Below are 14,371 nucleotides of genomic sequence, written 5' to 3' on the forward strand. Positions count from 1 at the left end.
ACCAGGGAGATCCATGCAATAAAGTGTAGATGTTCTCCTAAACTGGCTAAAGAGACAGAAAATAGTGAAAGTTTATAAATCCTATACAAAAGCATGACAGGTAATCTTGTTTCAAAGTAAATTTACAAATATTATTATTACTAAAAGAGGAAAAGTAAATAGTTCAATGCAAATAATTAGCAGCTTCTGGTAAGGGGAAATGAAAAATACATGTTCTACCATGAGTTGGGTGAGTAACCTACTATTTGCCTGTAAAATATATCTCGTTAGTCACCTAGGCACTCTACTGCAGGTCTTAATTTTAAAACAAAATGATTAGTTTTTAGTCCATAAATGACTAATCTGCCCTTGGATTAATTAAATACCATAGCAGAGTAACAAAAGATTCTATATTTTTAAAAAGTAGATTCTGAAAAAAAAATTACTAAGTTCTTTTTACCTTTTAATGTTAATATAAATCACCTGAGCATCCTGTTAAAATGCATATTCTGATCTAGTAGGTCTGAGGTGGTGCCTTAGATTCTGCATTTCTAACAAATTCCTAGCTGAGGTTGATGCTGCTGGTCCACCGATCTCACTTTGAGTAGCAACAGTCTATATGACCTTTTATCAGATTTCTGTCCTACCAAGACAGTGAGAATATAGGAACCTCTCTTTAGATGAAAAGCAGCAAGTGCCCAAGCATTCTGCTTACATACAAAATCAATTATTTGGATGTGTTTTTTTAGCTCTCAAAGCCCAGAAAAGGTGATTCAATTTAAAAGGAAAATAGTATAGTGTAGTGTGAGACATCCCTGGACTGCAGCTTCGAAGCTGTTCACTTCCAAATTCATCCACATGGAAACTCTAGACCTGATTTTATCCCTGCAGTCCTGACCCAAAAAATAAAACCAATTCTTGGAAATATATTTCTTCAATTGATGCTATGGAAAAATCATATAAGAATTTTTTGTGCTCAAGATTCTTTTCAAAAGAAAAAATATATATGTAAATGTAGAAGAGAATGATTTGTCCCAAGTTTGTTTGAGGCTGTAATGATGCTTAAAGTAACACGGTCTTTGCAAATCATTTCTTTCAATGGCAGAGTCTTTTTATTAACCAGGAGTGAGGTGAGTAGGGAAGCCTAAGACAAAGAGAGGCTCTGACCAGCAGCATGAAATCACAGCATTTACTATTTTAAAGTTGGAAGGGACTTTAAAGAGGATCTAGTCTAGCCTCCTCATTTTTAAAAGATTTTTTATTATATTATTTTTATTATTTGAGAGAGAGAGAGAGAGCGTGTGTGCGCATGAGCAGGGTGAAGGGCAGAGGGAGAAGCAGACTCCCCACTGAGCAGGGAGCCCGATGCGATGCGGGACTCGATCCCGGGACTCCAGGATCATGACCTAAGCTGAAGGCGGACCGCTTAACCAACTGAGACAGCCAGGCATCCTAGCCTCCTCATTTTACTTTTCAGCTCTTTCCAATTTGGATTCCAGCTCTATCAATCCACAGAAACAGCTCTGACTAAGTCTTACAATGAATTCCTTGTAACTAAGGCCAAAGGATATTTTTCTGTTGTCATAGTACTTGACATTTCCATGTCCCTGAACATTATTGGTCTCTTTTCGCTTCTTTTTTAAAAATTAGTTTTATTTTATTGTGGTAACAACACTTAACATGAGATCTATTCTCTCAACAGATTCTTAAGTGTGCAATACAATATTGTTAACTGTAGGCACAATGTTGTACAGTGGATCTCTAGAACTTATTCATCTTGCATCACTGTAACTTTATACCCATTGATTAGCAACTCCCCCACTTCTCCCCTCTTCTCCGTCCCTAGCAACCACCATTCTGCTCTCTTGAAGCAACTTCCTCCCTTGACTTTGTGATGCAGTGTACTCCTAGCTTGCCTCCATTCTGTCTTCTTGGCAGGCATATCCTACTCTACCTGGCTTATAAAAGTTAGATTCTTAAAGGCTATATTCTAGGTTCTCTCTTCTTCTCATACTATACTCTCTTAGACAATATTTTGCACATCCATGCCTTCTATTACCCTCATACACAGATGGCATGCAAATATATATATTTCTATCCAGACCTGTACATCCAATTGCTTCCTAAACAATTCCTGCTGGATGTCTCAAAGGCTCCTCAAATTCCCCATGTCAAAATCAAACTTTTAATACTTCCTCTAAATACATTCCTTTTCTACTGTGCCTGTTTCATTGTTGCCAACCAAAAGCCAAGGTCATCTCTAAGACTCCCTCTCCATCACCCACCATATTTAGTTCTTCACCAACCCCTATTGATTTCATCACTCCTATGTTTCCAAAATCTGTCCACTTTTCTCCATATCAACTTCCACAACCCCAGTTGAGCATTCCTTATCTCTTCTTTGTATTGTAGCAATAGTTACCTTACTGTCTATCTGAACCAACAGCTGATCCTCCTCCACCTCATTCTATACACTCTAGCCAGAGTGGTTGTTTAAAAATCAAAATTTGATTATATCATACCCCCTGAATAACACTATGACTTTCCGTTGATCTTTGGGTAGAACAAAAAAACTACATAACGTGACCTAATAGTTCCACGTGGTCTGGCCCATGCCTACATTGTCCTTCATCTTGTCCCCTACTCATCTCATTTCTCCCCCTATAGCTATATTGGTGTCTTTTTAGTCCCTCATGCTTTCCATATTGCTTAATCCCAAGGAATGTGTATGCCTCCCGTTTTGTCTTGTTAATATCAACTTGTTTTTCAAATCTTTGCCCAAATGTTATTTCCTCAAAAAGACCTTCCCTGACCTGTCAACTCTCCCTACGATAGTCTTCCTTAGTACTCAGCAACTCTGAGTCAAAGAGCTTGTATTTTTATGTATACATATGTATGATTAATTACTTAAGTGATGAGCTTTGTAATGGACAGGGACAGCATCTGTATTAGACCATCATTGTATCCTCATACATTCACTGATAATGATAATAATCACAATGGTTTTGATGATGATTAGGATACAATTTTTAAAATGCATCCAGAAGTGCTGCTTAAACAAAACAATATATTTAAATATGTATAGTTTTGTCAAAAATTGTCACAGGGAATTAACAAATGAAGAACTATGATTATTTGAAAGGAAACCAAGCTCAGTGGCTCATGAGTCTATAGCATGAGATGAAAATACAAGTAAGAGACTAGGAATCTGATATCCTTGATTCCAGTTCCAACTCTAACACTGATCAATTATGTGACCTTGGGTAAGCCATTTACTCCCACTGAGCCTCATTTTCATCATATGTAAAATACAGATGATAATATTGCTGTGTAAAATACTACTATATGGAATACTCTTGAAAGTCATATGAAATCATAGCTGAGGATGTGTTTTTAGGTTCTTAATCTCAATTCTTAACATCTATTGACTGCTAAAATTCATGTTTTGACTTTATTCCTTGGGCAGTTCCACTTTCAAGCACAGTAAGTCTCAGGAGCTTAGAAAAGGTCTTATTTGCAATGCAATGGAATCCTGAAGTCGAATGCACCTATGCTTCTAAATCACCAAATTACAACTAGTTGAGGCATGTGGCACCCTCATTTTGTATTCTTATTATCAAAGCAATGAGAAGATTCTGACCCATCCTATAATGTCATAAAGATCAATATACAATATTTGGTCTATATGATGCTGCAAATTAAAAATTCTAAATAGATATAAACAAATAGAGACATGTCTTATGAACATCAGCATTGTTTGAAAATCAGTATCATTTACTAACACTGATAAACTTCTAACATAAACAATGCTTTATCATTTTCAAAATACTCGGGGCGCCTCGGTGGCTCAGTTGTTAGGCGACTGCCTTCGGCTCAGGTCATGATCCTGGAGTCCCGGGATCGAGTCCCGCATCAGGCTCCCTGCTCAGCAGGGAGTCTGCTTCTCCTTCTGACCCTCCCCCCCTCATGCTCTCTCTCTATCTCATTCTCTCTCTCAAATAAATAAATAAAATCTTTAAAAAAAAAATACTCATACTATGTGGTAGGCAGAACAATGATTAATCACAATTTTCTTTCCAATGAGGAATCTAAAGTTCATGTACGTTGATCAATTGTCCCACGTTCACATGATTATTAAGTGACAAAGTCATACTTTCTATATTTACTACCCAAGTGAGCACACTTATTTTTCATTGTATGTATGATTGATCTTATTTTTGAAGTCACTGAAAACCTACTATATACCTATTTTTAAACTATTTTTAATCACTGTGTTTATTATTCCATTGTAGTAAGTGCCCCTTTCTTGAGGGCATTTTGGTCTCCATTATATTGAGATCCAGTTACCCATAAATGACAAATGAAAACCCATTATTAAGAGTCTCAAAGTTGATTTCCTTAGGGAAAGAGTTCAAAGATGTCTAATATATCAATATCCTACATCAGGTTTCCTTGACTCTTAAGGGTCTTCCTGAAGAGAGATGATCTTCCTCAAATATGGACATTTTTTCCTCCACTTAAAAGGAAGAAGTAGAGATTAAGAAAGGGTTTGTTAATTTACAATTGACATCACCCAAGAAGCAGAGGTTTGAGGCAAATTAGAGAGGGCAAAAAGTTGTTTTAACAAATCTTTAGTTTCTTGAGGATGCTTCCTCACAGAGAACAAGTAAGTCAATTTCATCTTGATACAATGCACCTTCTGAATTTTAGGAGAGATTCTCTTGCCTCTAACAGACCCTTTTCTCATTATGGGGCCCCGGATCAGAATGAATTTCTGGATAAGAAAATCTTCTGACATGAGGACATGTGGTCTTTATGATATTTGTTAAATCATGTGGCTTGTGAGATTAGTGATTAATGATTGCCATTGTTTGACTATATATAATAACTCAGGGATCAGGTAGAGAGTCTACCTCTTAAGTCTGAGATCTCTAAGCTACCACTACAGGGTCAACAAATGGCTTTCAACTTTCATGGCCACTCACCGGCCCATATGTTCTTTATCCCCTTGCAGTGGTTGTGTTAGAAATGAAAGGAACACTATAGAGCCCACTTTGTTGGATTAAATAAATTGCTAGGAGTATGGGCATTTAAAATGTAAGGTGAAAACCAAAGCATAGTTCATGTTGATTTGTGCAGGCCGCCAGAAGCACTAGTACTGATGAATTTATAGCAGTTTTCAATGGCCAGTATTATCCACAGAGCAAGGATGACAAAGAGCTGATTTGCCCTGCATTTATTTTCATTTTTAGAAATTCAGTTTGCTTCTCTCTTCTTTATCTTTTGGAATGGATAAAGATGCTCCGTATGCAGAGAGGCAAGCTTCAAGGCCATGAAGTCTTAATATGAAATCGCTTTTCTTCCAGGTTCCATGCAGACAATTGAATGTCTATCCAGAGCATTTCTGGATTAAATTACTTAGAAGTCAGAAAAATCATTTTAGGTTTGGAACTCTCCTGATTATTAGTGTTCAGTGTTCACAGACCACAAATGTGTCCAGCACTTGAAACAATTTCTATTTCCAGCAATGATTCATACAAGTGATTGCTTCTCTGTTGGCTAATGTGAGAAATGCAGCATTTCTTTTCATAAACATCAAGTGGGCAAACAATAATTTGGAGGATAAATCAAATGTAATCTCACTTGAATGTATTAGAAACGTTCCTCCTTTGCTACAATTCTAAAAATGAAAATAATGAATAACAATAAGATTGACTGTTACAGTATCACTTGTCTTAAAATCTTCTAGGTTCTGCAACTGACATGAAAACTGCCTCAACCCCACCTTCATTATCATGATACCCTTGCTGAAAATGTCCTTCAAAGAGTTCTCAGATTCTGAAGTTTTGTTATTGATTTTATTAATGTTTATCTCCCCTCCCCATAAAATGCCTCTTGGTTCACAGAAGGCTGAAATGAAGCTGATTTTGAAAGAGTGAATTATTTTAACTTGAACAATAGCAATAGTTTTACATCTGCAGATAACTAGCACTTGGTAATTGAAGTGTAGTTCCATTCATTATATTCGATGATGACATTTTTATTATTGTTGTAGAGTATAACATAGATGCTAACAGGGTAGTGTATATGTAATCAACATTCCTGCCAATCATCCAGTCAGCAAATAATAATTAAGCATTTACTATATACAAAGTACTGTATATGTCTATGAAGATGAGATAAAGTAATATATTATTTCTGCCCTCTAGGGACTTATGATCTATATATGAAGATAAGAATAATAAATACTATAGAAGTGGGGCTCTCAGTTAGGGTATCATCTGAGGAGATCAGCTTACTGGCACTGAAGAGCTTCAAAATATGGCATTCACCTATGTATTCTTCACAGTATAAACTCTAGTTCTTACCTTGACAGGTCCACAAAATTAATCTCGTCAGTGCCCCAAATATGTTACTAATGAGGGATGTGACATATTAACACAATAATACCTAAGAGCCTGACATATACACCCGAATGAAAATACAGCTACTGAGCTGCCCAGTAACCCATGTCGGCTAAGCACTGTATAAACTTCTTGGGTGCACACTGCCTGGGAAAGCTTCATGATAATCATGAAGTTAGACTAATAGGATCTGACTGAATGGTTGAAATGTGAAAAAGTTGAGTAGAACCGATCTCAAATAGACTGATGGAGCCATCTCCAACTTCATAATACCCATTTGTGAAACTGAATATTTATATTATCTGTTCTCATTACTCATTTCTTGGATTGGGATTTGATTTCCCTCAGACTTCTTTTTTCATGCTCCATTTCTAATCAACTCCACGCTAATTGACACATCCATTGCTTTTTGAAAATGGTATATTATGAAATATTATATACTTATAAAAATATATATGTGGAATATTCCATCTATTAGGTTAACTTCTATCCTGAATATTTTGTTATCATTTTCTTGCTTTGATTTATTATTCTAACACACACACACACACACATATTGTTTCGTTTCTCATGTTTTAAACTGTACCTAAATTGAATGAGATTATATTCTTCTGTGGCTTGCTTTGTTTGGTCAATATTATGTTATTACACATAACAAGAATTCATTTATTTTCACACTACATTGCTTCATTCTGTGAGCATTCCACCATTTACCCATCCATTCTACTGCTGATAGATTTTTGGGTTGTTTCCAGATTTTTTGCTATGATAAATAATGCCTCATAGTATTATTATACATTTCTTCTGCTGTACATATGCATATTTAGAGGAAGAAAATTTATTTATTGAGTCCTAAGGTATGCACAGCTTCAATTTTATTAGATGATGCCAAATTGTTTCCTACCATGTTGTAATAATTTGCACTCTTACTGTAGCATAGAAAAGTTATAATTTCTTTATATCCTCACTAACAGTTGATATTGTCAGACTTTTTAATTTTGACCAATCCAAAGACTATTAACCAGCATCTCACTGTGGTTTTAGTTTGCATTTATCTAACTATTAATGACCCTGAGTACGATTTCAACATGTTTACTGACCATTTGTGTTTTATCTGTAAAATACATTTCTTTTGAAAACTATTCAATTAGGTTGTTTCCTTTTCCTTATTTATGTATAAAATTATTTTTTAAGATTTTTACTTATTTATTTATTTGAGATATAGAGAGAGAACAAGGGCTAAGGAAGAGAATCTCAAGCAGACTCCACACTCATGGGGCTTGATCCCATGACCCCAAGATCATGACCTGAGCCGAAATCAAGAGTTGGACTGACTAAGCCACCCAGACGCCCCTGTGTAAAATCTATTTGATAAAAATTCTTTGCTAGCTGTATGTTTTACAAATATCTCTTCTAGTTTGTGGCTTTTCATTTTCTTGATATTATCAATATGATAAAAATTAATTCATTTTTCTCTTATAATTTTTGCTATCTTTGTCTTGTAATATAAAAAGTATCAATATTGATATTATGAAGATATATTATCTTCTAAGGTTTCCAAATGTCATTCACATTTAAATAATTAATAGCTTGAGTAAATATTGTCTATTTTAATTATCTGTGTGACTGTCATACACATATAGTTGTTAAATAATGTGTGTGGATCATATATAGAAACAAGAATTAGGTGCTCCCCTTCTAAGAATTTGGAAATTAAAATGCCCTATAATATCAATATGGCATATTAGAGCATAGATTTGCAAAGTCACTTCAAAGAGATGAAATGGGGGCGCCTGGGTGGCTCAGTGGGTTAAGTGTCTGCCTTCGGCTCAGGTCATGATCTCAGGGTCCTGGGATGGAGCCCCGAGTCGGGCTCCCTGCTCAGCAGGGAGTCTGCTTCTTCCTCTCTCTGCTCATGCTCTCTCTCAAATAAATAAATAAAATCTTTATTTAAAAAAAAGAGATAAAATGGCTCCTAATCCAAAAAGACTTGTCTGTTCAGGTAATGTATGACTGTGTAATAAATGATCCAAAAACTTTTATGGTTTAAAACAACAATTTATTATTATCTCTCAAGGTTCCACAGGTTGAGTGGGTTCATCTGGACATTCTTGTTTGAGATCTCTCAAGGTGTTATATGGAAGCTGAGGTTGAGTTATCTGAGGACACAGTTGGGTCAGACTTCCAAGATGGCTTGCTTACATGATTGGTATTTGATATTGGCTATTGAATACTGGATGGGAACTCAGCTGAAATGGTCAACTAAAGGATCTACACATGGTCTTTCCCTGAGGCTTGGGCTTCTTCCACTTTGGTGCTTGGGTTATGAAAAAGCATGTCCCAACAGTGAGCATTCCAAGATAACAAGGAAGATGCTGCTATAAGGATTCTTATGACATAGGCTTAGAAGTCATATTGTGTTACTTCTGCTGCATTTTACTGGTTACACGTGGCCAAATCGGTTTCAGTGTGGAAGGAGACTTCTCTAGAGTGTGAATACTAGAAAGTATGGTTCATTGGACAGTTGTCTTTGAAGATTAACTACAAGAGCCATGTAAAAGGATTACCAGTATTAATATTTGCAGAGTTCTGTGTCATCTTCTAATTCAAGCAATAAATAAGATTAGATAGACTAAAAAACCTCTCAATATAAAACACCTAGGATTTGTAGATAAAATGTGTTTTTAAAGGCAAAGTTGAAGTGGCTGTGAACTGAGAGAAATTCTCGAGACCCAAAACAAGAGCACATGAATCCAGAGTAAAATTCAAATGCTAAAGACAGGAGCTACTCTGAGTATCTTTTGATCCCCAAGACTAATAGCTTCAGTTTTAATGGCAGCATGGGCTGGAGGTGGGGATAGGGAGAATAAGATAGAAAGCCTAGAGTCCAAGCAAGGTAGATGGTCTATGTGGAGACCCTCTATATAAGCCATACAAAAGGAGAGATAGCACAGAAGCACTGCCTATCCAAAACTTGAATTTTAATGGAGCTAAAACATCATCTGAGAATTTGCAACTACAGGAAAACATCATATAGGCTTGTGATCCTAACTATAATCCAAACACCTCAAGCCAGGAATTTATTTAAAGTTGTTCTAAGCTGGTGACTTCAAGTATCTCTGGTGGAAGCAGTGCTAGTCTGCTTGGGGGAAATGAAGTTCAACACATACGTCAAAGTTTTCCTTTAGCTAAAGTTATAATGGATTTAATGATTTGCAAACACAAATCACAGAACATGCAACAAAACAAGGTATGCATAAGTAAGAGCCAGGAGAAGCAATGAGTAATAGAATAAGACACTCAAACACTTCAGATATCAGAATTATCAGACTTAGAATAGATGTATTAATTGTGTTTAACAATTATAGAAACAAAAAGTCAGTAAGAAATAAGTAACTCAAAAAGAACCAAATAAAATATCAGGAAATGAAGATTATAATAATTCACACTTAACAGTCAATGAGCTCTTTAAATATCATATTAGATATAACTTATGAGATAACTAATGAACTGGAAGATAGACCAAAAGTGTTATCTAGAAAACAGCATATAGAAACAAAGAATTTGAAAACATGAAAGAGAAGAAACATGGAGATACAGAAAGAAGATCTAACACATGTCAAGTAGGAGTTTCAAAGAAATAATAGATTTCAGGAGTAGTGATTTTTGAAAAGGCAGTGGCTAAAATGTTTCAGAATTGATGGAAAACCTTGAATCATCAGAATCAGAAATTCTGGTGAAATCCAAGAATAAATGGGAAAATTGCCATACCTAAATAAATTGTATTTAAAGTGAAACTAAAGACACTGAAGAATAAGGAAAAGACCTTGAAATCAGTCAGAAATCAATTTAAAAAAATTATTAAGTGAGAAGGCTTTAAAATTTCTAATATAGGAGGGGGAAAAGATGGCAGAGGAGTAGGGGACCCTATTCCAACTGGTCCCCAGAACTGAGCTGGGTATCTACCAGACCACTCTGAACACCCACAAAATCAGCCTGAGATGTAAGAAGATCTGGATCTCTACAAACAGAAGATCGCAGGTGGTTGGTTCTGAGGTACGAAGTGGGGAGCCGTGATGCCGCGAGCAGATATCTGAGGATAAATGGCAGCAGGAGGGAGCCTGGCCATGGGGATCCTACACCACTGGTAAGCGGTAGCCTCCCGCGCTGGGGACTGGGCACAGACTCGCAGACCGGTAGTGACGGGAAAAGGAATTTAGGGCAGCGCCCCCCCCCCCCGAGGGAAACCGCGGTTGGCGGTTTTAGAAGCACAAAGGGCAGAGACATGCCCTGACCTGGAGGCAAGGACTGAGAGCCCTGCTGAGGGGCGCACAACCCAGGACGCTGCAGTTTATAGCAGCACAGACAGAAACGGAGATAGTGTGGCCTGGAGAACTCACTAAAGAACAGACTGTGATCTCTCTGCTCTGAGGCAGAGGGTTGGAAATGGTCTCTTCTGCTCTGACTCATGGAAGAGACATGGAAAGCCACCAGGGAAAGCCGCCAGAGAACAAAAGCCCCAAAAAACTGGTTTTCACTGAGCCCATCCCCCCCATGGGGGCAGGGCAACTCCGCCCAAACAGGGTTGCCTGAGTAACAGCACAGCAGGCCCCTCCCCCAGAAGACAGGCTGGGAAAACAAGAGGCAACCCTAAGGTCCCTAGAAAACAGGTGCATCTTGCTTGGGTTGTGGTCAATAATTTGGACTCAACCACCCCTCAACAGAATGACTAGGAGGAGGAACCCCCAAAATACGAAAGACTCAAAGACTATGACTTATGCCACAGATTTACAAATGGATTCAGATATAACCAAGATGTCAGAGATGGAATTCAGGCTAGCAGTTGTGAAGACAATAGCTAGAATGGAGAAATCAATTAATGGCAAAATAGAGTCTCAAGGGCAGAAATGAAAGCTGAATTGGCAGAACTTAAAAATGCTATCAATGAGATCCAATCTAATCTAGATAATCTAACAGCTAGGGTAAGTGATGCAGAAGAATGAATTAGTGACCTTGAAGACCAATTAATAGATAAAAAGGGAAAAGAGGAGGCCAGGGAAAAACAGCTCAGAATCCATGAAAATAGAATCAGAGAAATAAGTGACACCATGAAACGTTCCAATGTCAGAATTATTGAAATCCCTGAGGGGGTGGAGAGAGAGAGAGGACTAGATGATATATTTGAGCAAATCATAGCTGAGGACTTCCCTAATCTGGGGAATGAAACAAACAGCTTAAAATACATGAAAACAGAATTAGAGAAATAAATGACACCATGAAACATTCCAATGTCAGAATTATTGGAATCCCTGAGGGGGTGGAGAGAGAGAGAGGACTAGATGATATATATGAGCAAATTGTAGCTGAGAACGTCCCTAATCTGGGGAATGAAACAAGCACTCCTGTCCTAGAGGCAGAGAGGACCCCTCCCAAGATCAAGGAAAACCGGCCAACACCCCAGCATGTAATAGTAAAACTCGCAAATCTTAGAACCAAGGAAGCCATCTTAAGGGCAGTTAGGGGAGAGAGATTCCTTATGTACAAGAGGGAGGAAAATCAGAATAATGTCAGACCTATCCACAGAGACCTGGCAAGCCAGAAAGGGCTGGCAAGACATATTCAGAGTACTAAATGAGAAGAACATGCAGCCAAGAAAATTTTATCCGGAAAGGCTGTCATTTAGAATAGATGGAGAGATGCAGAGCTTCCAAGACTGGCAGAAACTGAAAGAATATGTAACCACTAAGCCAGCCCAGCAAGAAATATTAAGGGGGGTTCTATAAAAGGAGAAAGACCCCAAGAGTGATATAGACAAGAAATTTACAGGAACAATCTATAAAAACAAGATCTTCACAGGTAACATGATGATAATTAATTCATATCTTTCAACAATCACTCTCAATGTGAAAGGCCTAAATGCTCCCATAAAATGGCACAGGGTTGCAGATTGGATAAAAAGACAAGCCCCATCCATATGCTGTCTACAAGAGACTCATTTTGAACCTAAAGATACATCCAGACTGAAAGTGAAGGGATGGATGGAAATCCATTTTCCATGCCAACGGACCTCAAAAGAAAGCTGGGGTAGCAATTCTTATATCAGACAAATTAGATTTTAAATTAAAGACTGTAGTTAGAGACACAGAAAGACACTATATCATTCTTAAAGGGTCTGTCCAACAAGAAGATCTAACAACTGTAAATATCTACACCCCCAACATGGGAGCAGCCATCTACATAAGCCAAATGTTAACCAAAATAAAGAGTCATATTGATAACAATACGTTAATTGTAGGAGACCTCAATACTCCACTTTCAGCAATAGACAGATCATCTAAGCAGAAGATCAACAAAGAAACACGAGCTTTGAATGACACACTGGACCAGATGGACCTTATAGATATATACAGAACATTCCACCCTAAAACAACAGAATACTCATTCTTCTCCAGCACACATGGAACTTTCTCCAGAATAGACCACATGCTGGGTCACAAATCAGGTCTCAACCGATACCAAAAGATTGAGATTATTCCCTGCATGTACTCAGACCACAATGCTTTAAAACTGGAACTCAATCACAAGAAAAAAATTGGAAGAAACTCAAACACTTGGAAGCTAAAGACCACTCTGCTCAAGAATGTTTGGGTCAACCAGGAAATCAAAGAAGAACTTAAGCAATTCATGGAATCCAATGAGAACGAAAACACAACGGTCCAAAACCTATGGGATACTGCAAAGGCAGTCCTAAGGGGGAAACACATAGCCATCCAAGTCTCACTCAAAAAAATACAAAAATCCTGAATTCACCATCTAACTCTACACCTTAGAGAGCTAAAGAAAAAACAACAAACGATGCCTAGGCCACACATTAGAAGAGAAATACTTAAGAATAGAGCAGAGATCAATGAATTAGAAACCAGAAACACAGTAGATCAGATCAACGAACTAGAAGCTGGTTCTTTGAAAGAATTAATAAGATCAATAAACCACTGGCCAGACTTATCCAAAAGAAAAGAAAAAGGACCCAAATTAATAAAATTATGAATGAAAGGGGAGAGATCACGACTAACACCAGGGAAATAGAAACAATTATTAGAAATTATAATCAACAACTATATGCCAATAAGCTGAGCAACTTGGATGAAATGGATGCCTTCCTGGAAACCTATAAGTTCCCAAGACTGAAACAGGAAGAAATTGACAACCTGAATAGGCCAATAACCAATAAAGAGATTGAAGCAGTAATCAAAAGCCTCCCAAAAAACAAGAGACCAGGGCCGGATGGATTCCCTGGGGAATTCTACCAAACATTCAAAGAAGAAATAATACCTATTCTCCTGAAGCTGTTTCAAAAAAAGAGAAACAGAAGGAAAGCTTCCAGACTCATTCTATGAGGCCAGCATTACCTTAATCCCCAAACCAGGCAAAGACCCCATCAAAAAGGAGAATTTCAGACTGATATCCCTGATGAATATGGATTCCAAAATCCTCAACAAAATCCTAGCTAATAGGATCCAACAATACATTAAAAAGATCATCCACCATGACCAAGTGGGATTTATCCCCGGGATGCAAGGGTGGTTCAACATTCGCAAATCAATCAATGTGATAGAACACATTAATAAGAGGAGAGAGAAGAACCATATGGTCCTCTCAATTGATGCAGAAAAAGCATTTAGCAAAATACAACATCCTTTCCTGATTAAAACTCTTCAGAGTATAGGGATAGAGGGAACATTCCTCAAGTTCATAAAATCCATCTATAAAAAACCCACAGCAAATACCATCCTCAGTGGGGAAAAGCTGAGAGCCTTTCCCTTAAGATCAGGAACACGTCAAGGATGCCCACTCTCGCTACTATTGTTCAACATAGTACTAGAAGTCCTAGCAACAGCAATCAGACAACAAAAAGAAATAAAATGTATTCAAATTGGCAAAGAAGAAGTCAAACTCTCTCTTTTGCAGATGACATGATACTTTATGTG

Source organism: Leptonychotes weddellii, chromosome X (assembly GCF_054177405.1).
Source record: "Leptonychotes weddellii isolate Sample4059 chromosome X, ASM5417740v2, whole genome shotgun sequence".
Classification (NCBI taxonomy): domain Eukaryota; kingdom Metazoa; phylum Chordata; class Mammalia; order Carnivora; family Phocidae; genus Leptonychotes; species Leptonychotes weddellii.